This window comes from Cynara cardunculus (assembly GCF_001531365.2).
Source record: "Cynara cardunculus var. scolymus isolate 2C chromosome LG 17, CcrdV1, whole genome shotgun sequence".
NCBI lineage: Eukaryota > Viridiplantae > Streptophyta > Magnoliopsida > Asterales > Asteraceae > Cynara > Cynara cardunculus.
In genome coordinates, this window is record NC_037544.1 from 34,117,914 (window position 1) to 34,125,687 (window position 7,774).

Consider the following 7,774-nt stretch of genomic DNA (forward strand, 5'->3'; position numbering starts at 1 on the left):
AATGATGTAGGCTCTTTTCAAAACAAGAAAATGATTTATTTTTATTCTCTTTTTTCTCAAGCTTCTCCTACTTTAATATTTGTTTTTTATGTTTCATATTCACATTTAAAATCATTTAATTAGGTTGTTTCAACCTATTAATGTTCCCTCTAATAAGTATTTTTTTAACTCTTATTATTTCTCTCTATTTGGTTATAATTTTTCATCTTCTCTTCATGGTACACCTCTATAATAGTCTCTCAATTCTTCATCTCCATTCATGTATAATTTTGTGGTACATCTCTATGATAATCTCTCTATTAATCTTTCAATTCTTCCTCTCTATTCATGTATAATTTTATGGTACACCTCCATGATAATCTCTCTATTAATCTCTCAATTCTTCCTCTCTATTCAGCTATAAATTTGTGGATGCGATTTGCATTTTTGTTGATTTGAGGTGTCATTCAATAAGACAAATCATAGTAGATTTTTGTTTATGTAAGTATAATATTTCTTTTTTTAGTCGAAGATATTCACATTAAATTTGGAATTATGTAGGCATATGGAGTTTTTGTGTGGATAAAGTGACATGAATTCTTGAAGAAATAGTATAACATTGGATAGAAAAAAAACCTCTTAATTCTTCCTCTCTATTCAGTTTTTGAGCAAGATAAATATGATATGAGTTTTTGTTGATGTAAGTATAGTATTTTCGTCTTTTAATTGGAGATATTCACATTAAAGTTGAAATTATGTAGGCATATGGAATTTTTGTGTGTGGATAAAGTGACATATGCATCCTTGAAGAAATAGTATAACATTGTTTAAGAAAAAAAAAACTCGCAATTCTTTCTCTCTATTCAGTTTTTGAGGTGATTTGCACTTTTGTTTATTTGAGGCATCATTCAATAAGAGAAATATGATATGAGTTTTTGTTAATATAAATATAGTATTTTCGTCTTTTAATTGGAGATATTCACACTAAAATTGGAATTATATAAACATATGAATCTCTCAATTCTTTCTCTCTATTCAGTTATAATTTTGTGGGGGTGATTTGCATTTTTGTTGATTTGAGGCGTCATTCAATAAGACTAATCATAGTATGAGTTTTTGGTTATGTAAGTATAATATTTCATCTTTTAGTCGGAGAATTTCACACTGAAGTTGGAATTATGTAGGCATATGATTTTTTTGTGTGTGGATAAAGTGGCATATATATCTTTGATGAAACAAGGTAACATTGTTTAGCATAATGATCTCTTTTAATCTCTCAATTCTTCTTCTTTATTTAGTTTTTGTGGATGTGTTTTGTTTTTTTGTTGATTTTAGGCGTCATTCATGAAAACAAATATGATATGAGTTTTTGTTTTTGTTGATGTTAATCATCTATTGTGATTTTTTTCTTTTTTAGCATTGTGTTTGAAAATTATTTCCTAATATTTTTAATTCTTAAAGAAGAAACCAAACGTAATGAGGTGTTATCCTGTAAACATTAGAAACCCATTTTTTTCTTAGATTTTTGATTTTTTAAAATATTTGATATATCTAAAAGACTTTTTCATCCATATATTTAAAATATGAAATTCAATATAATACATATCTTTTATTTTACATAATTTTATTAAAATCTTTATTTTCAGGATTTTTTATAAATAAACCAAACTATGAACTGTCTAAAACAATTCTAAAAAGCTTGAACAAGTCAAATGAAAAAATAACAAATCAATCAAACTCTTATATATCTAGAATGGTCATAATATTAACTATTATTTTCATTTTATGCCATCGCATGTAGGAAAAAAATGGTTTTAATGAGGTTCTTGACCAATGTTGCAAATGAGTATATTATGAACTAATATAAGCAAATTGCAAAAATATTCAACAATTATATCAATGTAAATAACAACACAATTATTGTTTGGTGAATATAAATATTTTATGAGAATATATGTAGAAGATAAATTGATATGTATTATGATAAAATAATTCTCTTAATACACCTCATGATTATAATCAATATTTTCACATATTTTTTTTAGATTTTGAACCAATCACAAAGTTTGATATAACAAAAGATTGATATATAAGACTTAATAATTATATATGTATATATAATATTAAAAGAACAACCAATAATAATAAGTTAGATTCATTGACTCATTTAGCTAATTTCAATAAATTTTAAAAAAATTTATCGTCATCGTGCAACGCACGATGTCAAACGCTAGTTGTAATGTAAACAAAACTATGGAATTCGAAAACAGAAAATAATGAAACATGTTCACCATGAGTCTCGTGGTCCATGGGTTTCATGTTTTACACATGTTTGGCCCTACAATTGATGTAACTCAAGGCTCCATCACTAGACCCTCTACCATTTATATGTTTCATGATATGTTGATGTCAGAGTACCTTAAAACACGTTGTAGCATACGAAGGTATGGAAATACACGTTTTTAATTAAAATTATTATTTAAGATGATTAGGGGTAACAAAAATTGTATTTAATTTCAATCCACTCCTACTTTTTTTTTTGACTTTTTATTTTCTTTCTTAAAGTTTAAAATTAATTATCTTAAAAATTAATAGTATTTTAATCAAATAAATTACATCAAAAAACAATGACATCTATTGTGATATAGTTTTTTTTATTTAACCGTTTTTTACATGAATGATATATATATGTGTTATATTCATTATGAATATTTATGTGCGTTCAAGTGTATACAACAGCTTGACAAACATCACCTTCTTCAACACTTTCTCCAATGTTGTAAGGCCTTGTGTTCTTTATAACTGTAACCCAACATTCATCGAGACCGATCAAGAACCAATCGAGACCAAGCAATAACCTATTGAGACCGATTGAGAACCCATCAAGAAAGGTCGAGAATTCATTCATTGACTTAATATGTTTTTGTGTGTGTTAAACCATAACCTGCCACCCTCATTTCCCATCCAGAATCTATTGATTGATTTATTATTTGTTTGTCTATGTAAAACCATAAACTACCACTTTCAGCTTTTATCGAAATGGATCAAGACTCCATTGTGACCAATCAAGAACACATTGAGATCGATCCACAACCATTGGTACCGATCAGCACCAATTGAAACCAATTAAGTGTGATGATCGGGTTTATTGATCGATTATAAAGTTTGGGGTTGTTTTCGAATACTGATGGCAAATTGAGGGGGTTAATTTAAATTTGTTTAAAAACAATTTAAACCCCACTGCCTCATTTGTTTATATGGTTAAAAGATAAAATATTTTAATTATTTCATGGGTATTTGTTAAAAAAAGTTGGTGACAAAACTTTTGATGTGATCTTGGGATTGGAAGCAAAACAGAAATCGAAAAAGGAAGGAAGAAGCTAATTTCAGTGAATTCATTGTGCTGGATAATTGTTGTTGATAATCATATTCATAATTGCAAATCTTTGTGAATTAAGGTGAGTTTTATTTAAAAAAAATTATTTTATAGTGTTGAAATTAGAACCGTATGGTTCTTTATATGAAAGTTTTGAAACTGGGTTTATGCTATTATTAGCATAATTTTGTATTTTGATATGTTAATAACAAATTATTGGAATAACAGTTGCATAATCAAGAGAGACGTATTTTGGTTATAAATGTGGCATAATCAGGAGAATTGTATCATGGTTATAAGGGTCGCAAAATCAAACTATATGTGAAAACTGAGTTTTTATCATGTTGATGAACTGTTATCGCATCTTTATGATGCAATAACTTTGAATTGTCGCATCTGTGTGATGCAATGACTTGTTTTTGTCGCATCACAAGTAGTTGTATTTGTCGAGTTGATTTATTGCATCCTAGTGATACGATAAGTTGGGTTTATCACACCAATGTGATTCGATGAGATGGGGTTCTTGCACTAGTGTGTTGCGAGGAAATGAGATTGTCTCACCCATATGATGTGAGTATTTATGATTTTACTGTTATGATGCGAGGAGTTTTTGTATAATACGATAAATGGGTTATTTGGTTATTTGATACGATAAGTTGATGATGTCTCACCTTATAGATGTGACAAAAGAGGTTTGTCTGTTAAAACGCTTTTTATTTGTCATTTATACAAATTTGGGTTTACAAAAGTGTTCTGGTGACTTTTCATCCTGTAATAACAAACAAAGGAATTTTTCACTAGACCTCAAGGTCTAACCTTCATTTTGGTGTTTTGAAAATGTCCATTACAAGTCGGGCACAATCAGACGATTAGGGGAATGGATAATTATGAAGATTTTATGAATTGCTTGCATGTGGAGTTTATGATGATATATAAATTTTCTACTTGAATACTTGTTATGTATACAAGTTTAGTACAGAGCATATATGGAAAAAAAATTGGTAGCTACTTTTGTAATGTAGCTTTTGTAGATATTGAGACCAAATATATAAATTATATTTCTTGATATATGAAATTTACGGTTATATGCAAATATGGATTTGGGGTGTTACAAGTTTGGTATGAGAACCTGAGTTTAAGAGATTTAGGTATTCAGTATGATGCTTAAAATAAACTGTATTATTTGCATATTAAGGCCCCCTGACATATGTAGAACCTTTGAAATAAATATGATGGGTTAAAAGAACAATATGTAAGATAAATTCAAATTACAACTGGTCAATGTAATCATCGGTTTACAGGTACATATTTGTGCTTGGATGCCTTATTATATTTGGGAATGTGAAATGTTCTCTTTATCCCTCCAGCCTGGAAGGAAAGATCTTTCCTTTTTGGGAAGCGTTAAGAATAAAGAAATTGTTAGAGTTATCATTTATCTCTAGTACCAATACATTTGATTGTGCAAATTTTCAGATGGCAAGTCACTCTAGAAGGTCTGAAAGGATCGCCCTCACAAGCCCAGACGAGAGAGAAAGTTCACCTAAGAATATTCTTGAAAATCTATCAGTGGGTCGAGGTAGAGGGAGAGGCCGGGGAAGAAATGATTAAATTGAGAAATACTTTAACTTCCATTATGGGAGTACCGACCAGGGTGGAAACAAAACGAGTTGAGATTAATCCGCAAGTTCAAATAGCAAACACTAGAGGGGATGACATCAAGATGTTTCTAACGTGTAAATCCCAACTTTTTCCAAAGAAAGAGATCCAATAAAAACAATGTGTTTGTTGAAGGAAAAAGAATCAATTTTCAACACAAGTGTTCTTACGAAGATAGGGTCAGATTTGTCATGTCAATGCTTAAGTCAAATGATTTATATTGGTAGGATGTTGAATCTTTGTCAAAACCCAATATTTTACAAACTATGTCTTGGATGGAATTTGTTGATTGATTCAGGGAATAATTTTGGCCGAAAAAAGTAATAAGACAATTGGAAGAGGAATTCTTGAAATTAGAACAAAGCAACCAAACAGTAAGGGAGTATACAGAAAAGTTCATTGAACACTCCCGTTTTGCCGAACACTACATTTCATCAAAATCTCGAAAGGTTGAGAGGTACATTTGAGGATTAAAGCCTTCGATTTAAGAATTTGTGATTGCAATGGATCCTTCAACATTCCCATTGGCAGTAGACGCAACAGAAACAACCGAAAGAAGTAAGAGCCGACAGGGGAAATGGGAAGGGTCTTCGAGTGAGTATAGAAGACCTAAATTTATAAAGACAGATAATCGTCGGTTCAACGATTCAATGAAAGACCATGTCAGAGATGTCAACGTGTCCACCAAAGTGACTGTAATTTTGAGCAATCTAGTGCTACAAAATACAAATATAGGGAATCGGGGCCTATGTTCAGAAATTTTGAGATTCCCAACGTTGGAATTATGTAGGCATATGCAGTTTTTGTGTAAATAAAGTGACATATGAATCCTTGAAGAAATAGTGTAACATTGGATAGAAAAAAAAACCTCTTAATTCTTCCTCTCTATTCAGTTTTTGAGGTGATTTGCACTTTTGTTTATTTGAGGCGTCATTCAATAAGAGAAATATGATATGAGTTTTTGTTAATGTAAGTATAGTATTTTTGTCTTTTAATTGGAGATATTCACACTAAAATTGGATCGGAGATATTCACATTAAAGTTGAAATTATGTAGGCATATAGAGTTTTTGTGTGTGAATAAAGTGACATATGAATCCTTGAAGAAATAGTGTAACATTGTTTAAGAAAAAAAAAACTCTCAATTATTTCTCTCTATTCAGTTTTTGAGGTGATTTGCACTTTTGTTTATTTGAGGCATCATTCAATAAGAGAAATATGATATGAGTTTTTGTTAATATAAGTATATTTTGATACTACTGTGTTACATCTCTGATCGACCACACAAACGACCTAAGTGTGATACCCAAATACATATAAGATGCATTGTGATACCACTGTAGTATCACCGGAGGACGGGCGACGGAGAGAGAAGAGATGAGAGTTTTAAAATATCTAACATGTTATTGCATTAAAATTTTAATTCAAAAATTACCAAAATTATAAATTTTCTAATTTATCTATTGATTTGTGGTTAAGATTGGACCTCACGGTTACCACAAACTAATTAGTTTTCATTTGATTAAGCCCATATATATATATATATATATATATATACTATATTATAAAGAATTTGACAAAAACTCTTAAAAACCATTTTTTATGCATGAAGTACTGTTTATTGATGCATGTTACTTAAATTTCAAGATTACAATTAGTTTTGCGTAAGTACAACTTATTAAAGTTTCATTTTTAAAATTCGTGTAACTAACTGCAGATAGTCAAATACAGGATAAACATTCGTTTTAAATATAGAAAATCTAAAATATAATTAAGATAATCATTGAGTTCTAACTTCTGTTTAATTATTATCTTTATAAAAAAAAATTATATTTTTAAACCAAAAATAAATTATTTTGTTATTAAATTATAATAAAATTTAAATTAGAGAAGTTACACCCAAAAGACGGGAACTATTAAATAGTAAATTTAATACTAATATCGATTTATTTTTTTCAAATTTATATTTCATTTAAAAATAAAAACATTATCACAGAAAATCGTATTACATCGATAGGGACAAAGAATAAAAACTAAACATTAAAATCGAGATTTATCTCGTTGCATTGCGCGAGTATCATTCTATTATATATATATATATATATATATATATATATATATAGGGTTGGGTTCACGTGAGACCAGCCTGTTTTTGTGAGACCCGTTAGACCAGCTTTTTACACTTGAAACTTCACAGCAAAAATGCTGTGAAGGTTAAAAAAAGTCGAACCTTCACAGCAAAGACACTGTGAAGGTTACCTTCACAGCATTTTGCTGTGAAGTTTCAAGTGTAAAAAGTTGGTCTCACGTGATCTCAAGTCTATATATATATATAACAATTGTAATTAATTGAAATTTGAGATCTTGACTTAGTGGGCTTTGCAGATAATGATTAAGCATTTAATCTACCCAAACATCTAAAACAAAAAGGAATCAAGAGAAGATCTTATCAAGATAATCATATTTGTTTTGATAGATAATATGTTTTTCGAGCACTTAATTGAACCGGTTTGGGTCACATCTAAAGAAATAGAAGCAGATAAAATTCGTTATTAATTTGTTTCATCAATTTATTTTTGGCCAACGTTTAACACGTGGGGATGTTTTCATATCGAATGTAAGCCACAATTAAATGTTGCCAGGTATTGATGTTTTTCATTTCTTGGAATTTCTAAAACGACTTAATTTATTTATCGTAGATCGTAATTAAATTATATATATATATATATATATATATATATATATATATATATATATATAGGGT